Source organism: Neovison vison, chromosome 4, assembly GCF_020171115.1.
Source record: "Neovison vison isolate M4711 chromosome 4, ASM_NN_V1, whole genome shotgun sequence".
Taxonomy (NCBI): Eukaryota; Metazoa; Chordata; class Mammalia; order Carnivora; family Mustelidae; genus Neogale; species Neogale vison.
This window is the reverse complement of record NC_058094.1, coordinates 79,295,611-79,309,707: the sequence shown is the minus strand read 5'-3', so window position 1 is coordinate 79,309,707 and position 14,097 is coordinate 79,295,611. Positions and strand designations below refer to the sequence as shown.

Below are 14,097 nucleotides of genomic sequence, written 5' to 3'. Positions count from 1 at the left end.
TTTGGGTATGTGGTAGCAGATTTGGTTTTCTGATATAATAATCTCTGTTTAATGTAGATAATACAATGTTTTTGAGGAAGCTGCTGAATAAATTATCTAAAAATATTACTAATATAACATAAGAAAAAATGAATTAAAAAAATTAAAGTGTTTCTGTGAATTTTTTGGAGGAAGTACAGGTGTGTTTTGGAGATACTACAATCTCCAGACCACTTCAATAAAGTGAGTATGACAATAAAGTGAGTCAAATAAATTTTTTGCTTTCCCAGTGTAGTCTTTTAAGTACATGATGGTATTATGTCTGAACAATGTATATACCTTAATTAAAAAATGCTTTATTGCTAACAAATACTAGGCATCATCTGAGCTTTTAGTAAGTTGTAATCTTTTTGCTGGTAGATGGTCTTATCTCAATGTTGATGGCTGCTGACTGATTAGGGTAGGGGTTGCTAAAGGGTGGAGCAGCTGTGGCAATTTAAAAAATTAAGACAATGAAGTTTACCACATCAATTGACTCTTCCACAGCCAGTTTATATGTAGGGCACGGTGCTGTGAGATAGCATTTTTCCCCACAGTAGAAATTCTTTCAAAATTGAAGCCAATCCTTTCAAATACTGTTGCTGCTTAATCAATTAATTTTATGTAATATTCTAAACCCTTTGTCATTTCAACAATCTTCAAAGTACACTCACTGGGAGTAGATTTCATTGCAAGAAACCACTTGCTCTGTTCATCCATAAGCAGCAGCTCCTCTTTTGTAAAAGTGTTATCATGAGATTGCAGTATTCAGTCACATGTTCAGGTTCCACTTCTTATTCTAGTTCTCTTAGAGTTTCCATCCCATGTGCAGTTAAGTCCTCCGCTAAAGTCTTAAACCCCTCAGAGTCATCCATGAGGGTCGGAATCAACTTCTGTTAATGCTGATATTTTGACCTCTTCCTATGAATTGCAAATGTTCTTAATGGCATCTAGAATGGTGAATCCTTTCCAGATCTCCAATTTACTTTATCCAGATTTTCAGATGAATCACTATCTATGGCAGCTATAGCCTTATGACATGTATTTTTAAAATAATACTTAAAAGTTGAAATTACTCCTTGATCTATGGCCTGCAGAATGGATATTGTGTTAACCAGCATGACAACAACATTAATCTCATTGTACGTCTCCATCAGGGTTCTTAGTTAACCAGCTACATTGTATCGTACATTGTACATTACTGTAATATATTGCAAGAATATTTTGAAAGGAATCTTTTTTTTCTCAACAGTGAGGGTTTACTTTAATTTGTTAAAAAATGTATCTGTGAAATATAATAAAGTGAAGCACAATAAAAGGAGGTATGTCTACAATGCTTAATATAGAAAGTATTTTCAGTTAATGTGGAGATACACCAGTTAATACTTTATTAAATTAGTAGAGATACCCCCCAAAAATGCCCACTTTCACTACTTTTATTCAACAAGCATTGGAAGTCCTAGCCAAATCAATTAATCAACAAAATAAATAAAGGCATCCAAATTGCAAAGGAAGAAATAAACCTGTCACTATTTGTAGACGTAATATTATCTGTAGAGACCCCTACGGACTCCATCAAAAATTGTTAGAATTAATAAAATTCAGTAAAATTGCAGGATATAAACCCATATACAAAATTCTATTGCATTTCTATACATTAATAAGGAAGTTTCAGAAAGAGAAATTTTTTTTTAAAAGATTTTTTCTTTATTTATCTGACAGAGATCACAAGTAGGCAGAGAGGCAGGCAGAGAGAGAGGAGGAAGCAGGCTCCCTGCAGAGCAGAGAGCCCGATGCGGGGCTCGATCCCAGGACCCTGGGGTCATGACCTGATCCGAAGGCAGAGGCTTAACCCACTGAGCCACCCAGGTGCCCCCAGAAAGAGAAATTTTTAAAAATCTCATTTACATTTGCAATAGAAAGAATAAGATACCTAGGAATTAATTTAACCAAGGAAGTGAAAGACCTGTATGCTGAAAATTGTTAAGATATTGATGAAAGAAATTGAAAAAGACACAAATAAATGGTGAGGTATTCTATGCTCATGGACTGGAAGAATCAATATTGTTAAAATGTTCATACTATCCAAAACAATCTATAGATTCAGGGGAATCTCCATGAAAAACTCCAATGGCATTTTTTTATGGAAATAGAGCAAGAAATTTAAAATTTTTATAGATCTATTAAAGACCCTGAATAGTCAAAATAATCTTGAGGAGAATAAAGAACGAAGTGAACATCATACTCCCTGTGATTTTAAGCTATAATACAAAACTATAGTAATCAAAACACTATGGTGTTTATTTAAATGAAGCAGAATAGAGACCAGCAACAAACCCACACTTGTATGGTCAACTAATTTACAACAAAGGAGCCAAGAATATACATTGTGGAAGGGATAGTCTCTTCAATAACTGGTGTTGGGAAAAGTGGACAGCGACATGCAAAAAAAAAAAAAAAAAACTGCAACACTATGTTACATCCCCACAAAAACTAACTCAAAATGAATTAAAGACTTAAATATGTAAGACCTGAAACTATGAAACTTCCAACAGAAAACATATGTGGTGAGCTTTTTAACATCATCCTTGCAAAGTTTTTTTTGGATTTGGCACCAAAAGCATAGGCATCCAAAATAAAAATAAACAAGCAGGATTACATCAAACTAAAAAGCTTCTGCACAACAAAGGAAATTATCAAAAAATGAAAAGATGTACTTACAGTATGGAAAAATATTTGTAAATCATATATCTGATAAGTGGTTAATATCCAAAATATATAAAGAAGTTATACAACTTAATAGCAAAAACCAAAACCCAAAAACAAAAGCCCTATACAATACAGTTAAAAAATGGGCAGAGGATCTGAATAGACATTTTTCCAAAGAACTCATCCAGATGGCCAACAGGTACATGAAAGCCTGCTTAACATCAGTAATCATCAGGGAAATGCACATCAAAACCACTTTGGGTATTACATTGCACCTGTTAGAATGGCTATCATCAAAAAGACAAGAGATAACAAATGCTGGAATGGTTAGATAGGGAAACTGTATGTATGCACTGTGGTGGGAATGTAAATTGGTACAAGTACTGAGGAAAGCAGTATAGGAGTTTCTCCCCAAATGAAAATAGAATTACCATATGATCCAGCAATCCCACTTTTGTGTATATATCCAAAAGAAATTAATTCACTATATCACAGACATAGATGCACTCTCATTTCATTGCAGCATTGTTCACAGTGGCCAATACATGGAAATCACCTATGTGTCCATCAGCAGATGAATAGGTAAAGAATTGTGGTCTATATATAGAATGAATATTATTCTGCTCTAAAAAAGAAGAAAATCCTGCCATTTGCGACAATGTGAATGAACTTGGAGGACATTATGCTAAGCAAAAAAAGAGAGACAAATACTGTGTGATCTAACTTATAGGTGGAATGTAAAAAAGCTGAACTCATAGAAATAGTAAAATTGATGGTCCCTGGGGGCTGGGTGGTAGGGGAAAAGAGGAGACGTTGATCAAAGGGCATAAGCTTCCAGTTATAAGGGAAATAAATTCTGGGATCTAATGTATAGCATGGTAACTCTAGTTAATAACACCATATTAATAATTGAAATTTTCTATGAGACTAGATGTTGAATGTTCTTACCATAACAACAACAAAAACAACAAATATAATTATGTTATGTGACAGATACGTTAACCAACCTTATTTTGGTAATTATAGAGCAATATATACATTTTTCAAATCAATAAGTTACATACCTTAAATTCACACAATATTATATGTCAATTATATCTCAGTAAAGTTGGGAAAAACAAGTAATGTAAGAAGTAAAGAAAAATTGGGAAAAAATGAGAGAAAGAAAATAATGAAGACAAAAACAGAAATCAAAGACTGGAAATAGAAAAACAGAATTGATGTTACTTATAGGAATGGATACCTAAGGAAAAAAAGTACAAACCCTTACATAGTAAACCAACAATGAAAAGTCCAATAAAAATGAGAAGAAAATAAATGCCAAAATAAGATATAGGGGATATAATACAAATATATATCAGATAAAAGTTTGGAGACTATTATACACAGTTTTGGATAAATAAATTTAAAGCTCTGAATGAACTGGATGATAATTTAAGACAAACTGGCCAAAGAAATTTAGCCTAAGAAATTATGAATGACCTAGGAAGGCAAATTTGACCCAATATTGCTCAAAGAAAAAGAAAATGACAGTAATCAATAATAATAAACATTTTTAGAAGGCTAATCTCTTTGAAAACCTCTGTTTCTATTTGGATTTATCAGCACTTTCTCTAAAGTGTCCATGAAACAGACATTTTCAGTGCTATGTAAAATGTCCCAGATTATGGAACTGGAAACTTCTAAATAGACTTAATGATACTGAAACTTGAAAATGTACAAAATATAGAACTATGATTTAGTGCTTCTTACATTGTTCTCTATTATGTTCCCAATATGAGTAAGAATGCCTACAGACCTCAGAGGACATATTTTCAAAGGACTTATCTTTTTGCTTACATATTCATGTTTTCTAATGAAAATGCAAGCAACTATTTTTATTTGATAATTTTCCTATGTTTGTTTAAAAAAGTATTTGCTATGGTCTGTTTGTGGACCCCCTACATTAATATGTTGAAATCTTAAGGCCCTATGCAATGTTGTTAGTAGTTGGGGCCTGTGGAAGGTGGAGCCTTGAGGAACGCTCTTATAACAGTGGTTCCAGAGAGAGAACACTAGTGCCTTTCACTTTGTGAGGATACAGTGAGGAAGTGCAGACTATAAACGCTGAAGAGAGTCCTCACCAGGTGGCTATGCCAGTGACTTGATGGAGTCAAGAGTACTTGGAGTACCTGGCCTCCAGAACTGAGTAATGAATTTCTTTTTTTCTTTTTTTTCTTGAGTAATGAATTTCTGTTGTTTATAAGCTAGCCAGTTTGTGGTATTTTGTTATAGCAGTCCAATCAGACAAAGACATTACATTTTAATTTGACAGTTAAATTTCTCATTTCCTTTCCCCCCAAATATTCTAATAAAATTGACAATCCTGGGTATTTCCCCAGTTATAGAAGGTCATGTGTCCCATAGTGTTTGTTTTGTCTAGAAGAACAGTTGTAGACCAGCCTTACTGATAAATGCATGGACAGATATCCTAAGTTAAGTGTATACAAAATGAAATCGAGAAGTATGATAAAGGAATAATACACAACAAACTAAGTAGGGTTCATGCCAAGAAATTGAAAAGTAGTTCAATATTAGAAAATCTGTTAATAAAATACATCACCTCAGAAAGTTAAAGTAGAAAAATTATAGCAGTCCAAAAATACTATTATTAAAAATTCTTTAAGAATTTGAAACAGAAAAAATATTTTAAAATAATGTAACTCAAAACAACCACTTAATCAATGAAATTCAATAAAGTTTGAGATACAATAAGGATTTCCTCATTATGAATATAGTCATTCTTTGGAAAGCATTATAATATGTGTCCTAAAACAATTATAATTTTGGAAAGGAGAAGACAGAATTATTGCATATAGGCAAGAAAATGTCCATTAAAATGCAAGGAGTATCAATTAAAAAATAAATAGGGAGTTGGGGTAAATTGGAAGGGGTGGTGAATCACGAGAGAATATGGACTCTGAAAAACAACTGAGGGGTTTGAAGTGTTGGGGGTTGAGAGTTTGGGGTACCAGGTGGTGGGTATTATAGAGGGCACAGATTGCATGGAGCACTGGGTGTGGTGAAAAAATAATGAATACTGTTTTTCTGAAAATAAATAAATTAGTTTAATTTAAAAAAATAAATAAATAGAATTTATAGAGTGACTAGAAATTAAACCAATATACAATAACTTGAATCTGGTTTTCTTATATAGAAAATACAAGATATAAAGATCTTAGAGTGGCAGCAAAAAATATATATATGATATTTATAATATATGTAAAAATTAGAATCAGCAATTAGAAAAAAAATGCACATCTGACTTATTAGAGTGGCCTTATCTGAAAGCCATACTGAATTAGGAAGTTCTAGGCAAGAAAATTTGTATTACAGGTCCTGTGCCTGTTTTGGATTAAATGAACCTATTTATTTATTTATTTATTTTTGGACTCTGAAAAACAGTCTGAGGGGTTTGAACCTATTTATTTTTTAACAAATTATTTACCAATCATCTTGGCTAGCACTGTAATCTACTTTTTGGTGGTGGTACTCCAAACAGCATTGTTCTTGAGGTTTGTTTTTTTTTTTTCTTTTTTTTTTTTTTTTTGTTTTTGTTTTTGTTTAATGAGAGAGGTGAAGGTTTTGTGTTTCCACTTGTTTAGTTCAGGTCCTAGCTGTCTGTGTCTGGGGTACCTTGGCAGTAAACAGGTTTTAGAATTTTGATGAGCCAAAGTGCACAAGGTCTGTCCATTGTAAAATTACAATGTTACAAAGTGCACAAGGTCTGTCCATTTGGTTAGGCAAAAACAATTTGCAGTGATATTCATTTTACATAAGATCTCACACTACAACGGAAAGATTCTGCTGCGGTGGTTTCTTACAGAAAGACTATTGTTTACTCCAAAACCAAGTGGAGCACTGCAAGTGAGGAAATGAAAGAGCTGGTAAAAGAAGGAGATAATAATGCAGATATACCTTCTGATTTTGATCAAGAGTTATCATAGGCTAGGAGTAGATAAAATCTGAAAAACAGGGTAGAACAATTGACCTAAAGTAAGTCCTGAGACAGAGAGCTGACTTCATTGTCCTATCCCGTGCTGATTAAACTAGTCATAAGAGACTACATGCTATATGATTCCATTTGTGTTAAATCTGCACAATTGGCAAATTTATCAAAATGAGAAAATAGATTAGTGGTTGCCTAAGTCTAGGAGAGAGGACACAGTGATGGTTGGCAATGACAGTGAATAAGTGAATAATGTTTCCTTTGAGGAGGATGAAGTACTGATTTTAAGTTATGATGATGGTTGCGTAAAGATATATTATACACCACTGAACCCATTTAAACAGGGGAACTTTGTGTATATAAATTATTTCTTAATAAATCTGTTAAAATTACAATGTTACTAATCTGCAAAAATTGAAAGGATATAATGGACTAGCATTTTGGAAAAGATTAACAGGGAAGACTCACATGAAAATGCATTAAAGATAAAAATTTTTAAATATAGTTTAGTGAATGTCACAATAATAGACAGATAAATAAACGACAGAGCAAGCCTGAACTAAATTTTAATTTATATTTGATAGAAAAATTATCACTGGATATTTAAAAAGCAATTCAAAATGACCAAAATAAATTTTTATTATTCAGAACTAAAATGTAAAAAAATTTAATTATAAACTGTATTTTTAAAAATTTTTTATAAACATAAAATATATTTTTATCCCCAGGGGTACAGGTCTGTGAATGGCCAGGTTTACACACTTCACAGCACTCACCATAGACATACCCTCCCCAATGTCCATAACCCCACCCCCTTTCTCCCACCCTGCCCCCCACCGCAACCCTCAGTTTGTTTTGTGAGATTAAGAGTCATTTATGGTTTGTCTCCATCCCAATCCCATCTTGTTTCATTTAAACTGTATTTTTAATTAAAATTTTTTTTAGTATAGTTGACATACATTATGCTATGTTCACCAGAAGTGTAACTACCATCTGTCCCATTACATCACTATTATAGTATCATTGACTGTATTCTTATTATGTGCCCTTTATTCCTGTGATGTATTCATTCCATAACTGGAAATCTGTACCTCCTTCTTCTCTTCACACATTTTGCCCAACTCTCTGCTCCCCTCCCTCTGGCAACCACCTGTTTGCTATCTGTACGTATAGGTCTGATTCTGCTTTTTGTTTGTTTACTCACTTTTTTGATTCCACTTATGAGTGGAATCATATTGTATTTGTTTTTCTCAGCGTAATAACCTCTAGGTCTATCTTTGTTGCCTCAAATGGCACAATATCATCTTTTTATGGCTGTGTAGTATTTCTGTGTGTGTGTGTGTGTGTGTGTGTGTCCTTACATGTATCATAACACATCTTCCTTATCCATTTGTCTGCTGATAGGTACTTAGGTTTTTTTCTATTCTTTGCTATTGTAAGTAATGTTGCAATAAACATAGGGGTACATGTATCTTTTAGAATTAGTGTTTTCATTTTCTCTGGGTAAATACCTAAAGAACAAATTTACAGAACAAATTTTTCATCTTAATGTGATCCAGTTTATTCATTCTTCTTTTTTATGGATTATAGTTTTGGGTTTAAGTTGAAGAACTCTGCCTAATCTTAGATCACAAAACTTCTTTCTTATTTTTTCTAAAAGTTTTATAGTTTTATATTTCATATTTAATTCTGATTTATTTTAAGACTTTGTATAAAGTGTGAGAGATAGTTGAAGTTAATTTATTTTTACCTACAATGTCTAATTACTCCAACACTAATTTTTGAAAAGCCTATCCTGCCTCCACTGAATTGTTTTTATATCTTTATCATAAAGCAGTTGGGTGTATTGATGTGGAGTTATTTCTGGATTCTCTATTCTGTTCCATTGATCTATGTGTCTGTACTGCCAATACACAGCTCTTGAGAGCTCTTGAGAGCTATTTACTAGATCCTAATATCAAGTACTAATTCCTCCTATTTTAATATTTTTAAAGATTATTTTAGCTGTTTTCAGGCTTGTCTTTTTCTATATAAATTTTAGAAAATCTTATCCATATCTACAATAAAACTTTCTGGGATTTTGATGGGAAATGCATCAAACCTAGAGCTTAATTTGTTGAGAATTGATGCCTTTACTGTGTTGGGACTCCAATCCATGGATGTAGTATGCATATGTCTCTTCATTTGTTTAACTATTCTTTGATTTCTTTCCTCAGGATTTTTAAAGTTTCAGCATACAGATTCTGGACATGTTTTGTTAAGGTTTTATCTAAATAGTCTCTGGAATGATTTTAAGTGGTATTGTGGTCTAAATTTCAATTTCCACATGTTCATTGTTAGTATATAGGAATGTGATTTATTTTGTTGGTGATTTGTCTTGTACCTAAGACCTTATTCAACTCATCTTTTAGTTCTGAGATTTACTTATTATTATTATTATTAGTGGTTGTGGTAGTAGTAGAAGTAGTAGTAGTAGTAGTAGTAGTCTGTTTGGAATTTTATCCATAGACAGTCATATCATTTGCAAATAGGAGAAAGCAGTGCAAGCTGGGCTAGTCAGCACTCCACTGTCTCCCATCCCTGGTGTCAGTGGGTTCTTATGGGGGCTGAGTATCCACCCCTACCTAGCATCATGAGGTGTAATGAAGTAGGACAATATGGAGTAGCTGACATTTTACTTCCCGTGTGCCCTAGTCATTAGTAAAGCCCAGTGACCTGAGTTCTACTCCTATTCAACACTGACAAGGTAGAGTGAGGTGGCAGGACTGGGACTAGTTGGTACTCTTCAGACAACCCACTGCTTTCTGTGGAGCCCACTATGTAGCTGAGCTTCTGTCCTTACCTCACAGCAGCAAAGGATGTGACTCAGGCTCATTCATCCTTCCCCTCCTCTTAAAGCAGAGGGTTGCACCAGGGATATTACTCTCCTCAGAGGCAGTGAAGCACTGGAAATGCCTTACTTATTTTTGTGGGAAGGTATCAGTGGCCAGAGGAGGAGGTGTACTTCTCTTCAGTTGTCTGCAGTTGAGTCAGTGTCCCATTTCTGTCCAGGTGGTGTCAGAAGTTTAATGTGTACACACACATACATCTTATGCTGCACAGCACAGAGGGGACTTGCCTGCTAAAAAGAAGCTTTAGTGGGACTCAGAGTCTCATAATATTTTATCCAAAATATCTGGGATACATTAAAAAAATCACTAATTATATAAAGAACTTGGAGAAAATGGCCAAAAAGTAAATCTTTAGTATTATACAAAGAAAAAGAATATTTAAAACTTACCCTTTTTTCTTATCAGATTTTGTAAAATTTTAGTTAACCCACAAGGTAAGTTTATGGTGTGTAGAAAACAACCCCCAAATTTCAGTGAATTACAGTGATATCTATTTCATGTTTACATTGTCTTTTGACTGATCTTGGTTCCACTTGACTGTTCTTATAGATAATATGTTTTTATATAGGTACTTTTAAACTAATTACTAATTAACTCTATTATCTTATAAAGCATTTAAAAAATCAATTCCTTGGGGTGCCTGGGTGGCTCAGTTGGTTGAGCATCTGACTCTTGGTCTCAGATCAAGTCCTGATCTCACGGTTGTGGTATCAAGTCCTGCACTGGGCTCTGCACTCAGTGAGGAGTCAGCTTGAGAGTCTCTCACCCTCTCCCTCTCTCTTTCTCTCTGAAATGGACAAATAAATTTAAAAATAAATAAATAAATAAAATACATTCTGTATCATCTCCAAGAGTTTTCTTTACAGACTTCTCAGCAGTTCTTAAAACCCATTTCAAACTTTTGGGAATTCATCAAGACAAAAAGCTTCTGTATAGCAAAGAAAACAGTCAACAAAACAAAGAGGTAACTTATGGAATGGGAGAAGATATTCACAAATGACACTACAAACAAAAGGCTGATACCCAAGATCTATAAAGAACTTCTTAAACTCAACACACAAAAAACAGATAATCATGTCAGAAAATGGGCAGAAGACATGAACAAACATTTCTCCAATGAGAAGGCATTTAAATGGCTAGCAGACACAAGAAAAAAAGATTATCATTATTAGCTATCAGGGAAATTCAAATCAAAACTACATTGAGATACCATCTTACACCAGTTAGAATGGCAAAGATTAACAAGGCAAGAAATAACAAATGTTGGAGAGGATGTAGAGAAAGGGGAACCCTCTCATACTGTTGATGGGAATGCAAGTTAGTGTAGCCACTTTGAAAAACAGTGTGGGGATTCCTCCAAAACTAAAAATATTAAAAATAGAGCTATTTTTAATATTAAAAATAGAGCTACCCTATGACCCTGCAATTACCCTACTGGGTATTTACCCCAAAGATACAGATGTGGCAAAAAGAATGGCCATATGTACCCCAGTGTTCATAGCAGCAATGACCACTATAGCCAAACTGTGGAAAGAGCTGATATGCCCTTCGACAGCCAAATGGATAAGGATGATGTGGTTCATATATACAATGGACTATTACTCAGCCATCAGAAAGGATGAATACCCAACTTTTGCATCAACATGGATGGGATTAAAGGAGATTATGCTGAGTGAAATAAGTCAAGCATAGAAAGTCAATTATCATATGGTTTCACTTACTTGAGAAATAATGAATAACATAGAGAACATTAAGAGAAGGAAAGAAAAAGTGAATTGGGAGAAATTGGAGGGGGAGATGAAGCATGAGAGACTGTGGACTCTGAGAAACAAACTGAAGGTTTTAGAGGGGAGGGAGGTGGAGGATGGGTGACCCTGCTGGTGGGTATTAAGGAGGGCATGTACTAATCAAAACCACAATGAGATATCACCTCACACCAGTCAGAATGGCTAAAATCAACAAGTCAGGTAATGACAGATGCTGGCGAGGATGCGGAGAAAGGGGAACCCTCCTACACTGTTGGTGGGAATGCAAGCTGGTGCAACCACTCTGGAAAACAGCATGGAGGTTCCTCAAATTGTTGAAAATAGAACTGCCCTATGACCCAGCAATTGCACTACTGGGTATTTACCCTAAAGATACAAACCTAGTGATCCGAAGGGGCACGTGCACCTGAATGTTTATAGCAGCAATGTCCACAATAGCCAACCTATTGAAAGAACCTAGATGTCCATCAACAGATGAATGGATCAAGAAGAAGTAGTATATATACACAATGGAATACTATGCAGCCATCAAAAGAAATGAAATCTTGCCATTTGCGACAACATGGATGGAACTAGAGCGTATCATGCTTAGCGAAATAAGTCAATCAGAGAAAGACAACTATCATATGATCTCCCTGATATGAGGAAGTGGTGATGCAACATGGGGGCTTAAGTGGGTAGGAGAAGAATAAATGACACAAGATGGGATTGGGAGGGAGACAAACCATAAGTGACTCTTAATCTCACGAAACAAACTGAGGGTTGCTGGGGGGAGGGGGGTTGGGAGAAGGGGGGTAGGATTATGAACATTGGGGAGGGTATGTGCTTTTGGGTAAATTGGAAGGGGAGGTAAACCATGAGAGACTATGGACTCTGAAAAACAATCTGAGGGGTTTGAAGTGGTGGGGGGGGTGGGAGATTGGGGTACCAGGTGGTGGGTATTATAAAGGGCACGGCTTGCATGGAGTACTGGGTGTGGTGAAAAAATAATGAATACTGTTTTTCTGAAAATAAATTGGGGGAAAAAAAGGAGGGCATGTACTGCATGGAGCACTGGATGTTGTACATAAATAACGAATCTTGGAGCACTGCCTCAAAAACTAATTTTATATTTTATGGTGACTAACATAACACAATAAAAAAAAACCCATTTCAGAATTCTGGTAACATTTTAATTTTCCTTAAAGGAGACAAGAAATTCAAATTTTTTGGTAAAATTTAAAAATGAAATAAAGCATTTGGGGATGACATTTTAGGCATAGGGAATAGCATATGTATAGAAACGGCATATGTAAATTATGAATATTAATTATCTATGGCAACGGTTTTCATAGTGTGGTTCCTGGATCATCAGCATTGTCTGGGATCTCATTAAAAATTCCGTTCTTGGAATCCATCAGAATCCTAGAGGAGAGCATAGGCAGTAATCTCTTCAATATAAGCCACAGCAACTTCTTTCAAGATACGTCTCCAAAGGCAAAGGAAACAAAAGCGAAAATAAACTTTTGGGACTTCATCAAAATCAAAAGCTTCTGCACAGCAAAGGAAACAGTCAAAAAAACAAAGAGGGAACCCATGGAATGGGAGAAGATATTTGCAAATGACAGTACAGACAAAAGGTTGATATCCAGGATCTATAATGAACTCCTCTAACTCAACACACATGAAACAGGCAAACATATCAAAAAATGGGCAGAAGATATGAACAGACACTTCTCCAATCAAGACATACAAATGGTTTCTTTTATAGAAATGACCAATCATTCTGGTTTGCCTGGGGATGTACTGGTTTTAGTACCGAAAATCCTGCATCCTGGGAAATCCCTTTCTAGAGAGTAAACTGGAACAGTTAGTCACCTTAGGTTGCTTATCCCCAGTCTACTACATCAGAAACTCTTTGTGGTGCCCAGCAGTCTGTGTTTTTACAATCTTTCTGGCAGTTCTGATGCATGGTAAAGTTGGAAGATCACTGATCTAGGGAACTATGAGGAGTTTGGCATGGTGCCATAATGGGAATATGTAGTAAGGAATGAAATTAAAAAGTAAGCTGAATGGGGCACCTGGGTGGCTCAGTTGGTTAAGTGTTTGCCTTTGCCTCAGGTCATGATCCCAGGGTCCTTGCTCAACAGGGAGCTTGTTTCTCCCTCTCCCCCTTCTCCCCCTCCTCTCATGCTCTCTCTTTCACTCTCTATCTCAAATAAATAAAAATCTTAAAAAAAAGTAAGCAGAGGCCAAGCAATGAAGAACCTTGTATGCTTTGTTAAAGAGTTTCATCCTATAGCTAGTAAGTATTAGCTCATAACTCAAGGATTTTTAATTAGAGGAGTATAGATTTTGTGCTGGCTCTTTGTATAGATGAAACTACTATGTCTGATTAAATATTCCATTTTTAATATATATATTTATATATATATGATATATATATTTATTTATATATATATTTATTTACATACACATATATATTATATGTAATATATTTTATATGTAAATAAAATTAAACTATATTTTAACCAACTTCATTTGAAAATATAAAATCAAAATATAAAATATATAATCTTCATGTATACTAGCTCAATCTGTGTGCTTCAGGAGTTTCTGAGTGTTCATTTTCTAGCTTATCAAAATATATACTTGCTTCAAATTTGACCTTCGATCAACTTTGTGTATGTTTTGGAAAGAGGAGTATTGCTAACTCATTAGATATATATTTTTTGGGAAGATGTTA

At 34.6% G+C, this 14,097-nt stretch overlaps 1 protein-coding gene across 1 annotated transcript in view; it reads left to right on the top strand.

Annotated features, from left to right (window-relative positions):
- Positions 1–14,097, top strand: part of LOC122905350 (lipoxygenase homology domain-containing protein 1-like) — a 299,796-nt gene that overhangs the window by 67,010 nt on the left and 218,689 nt on the right.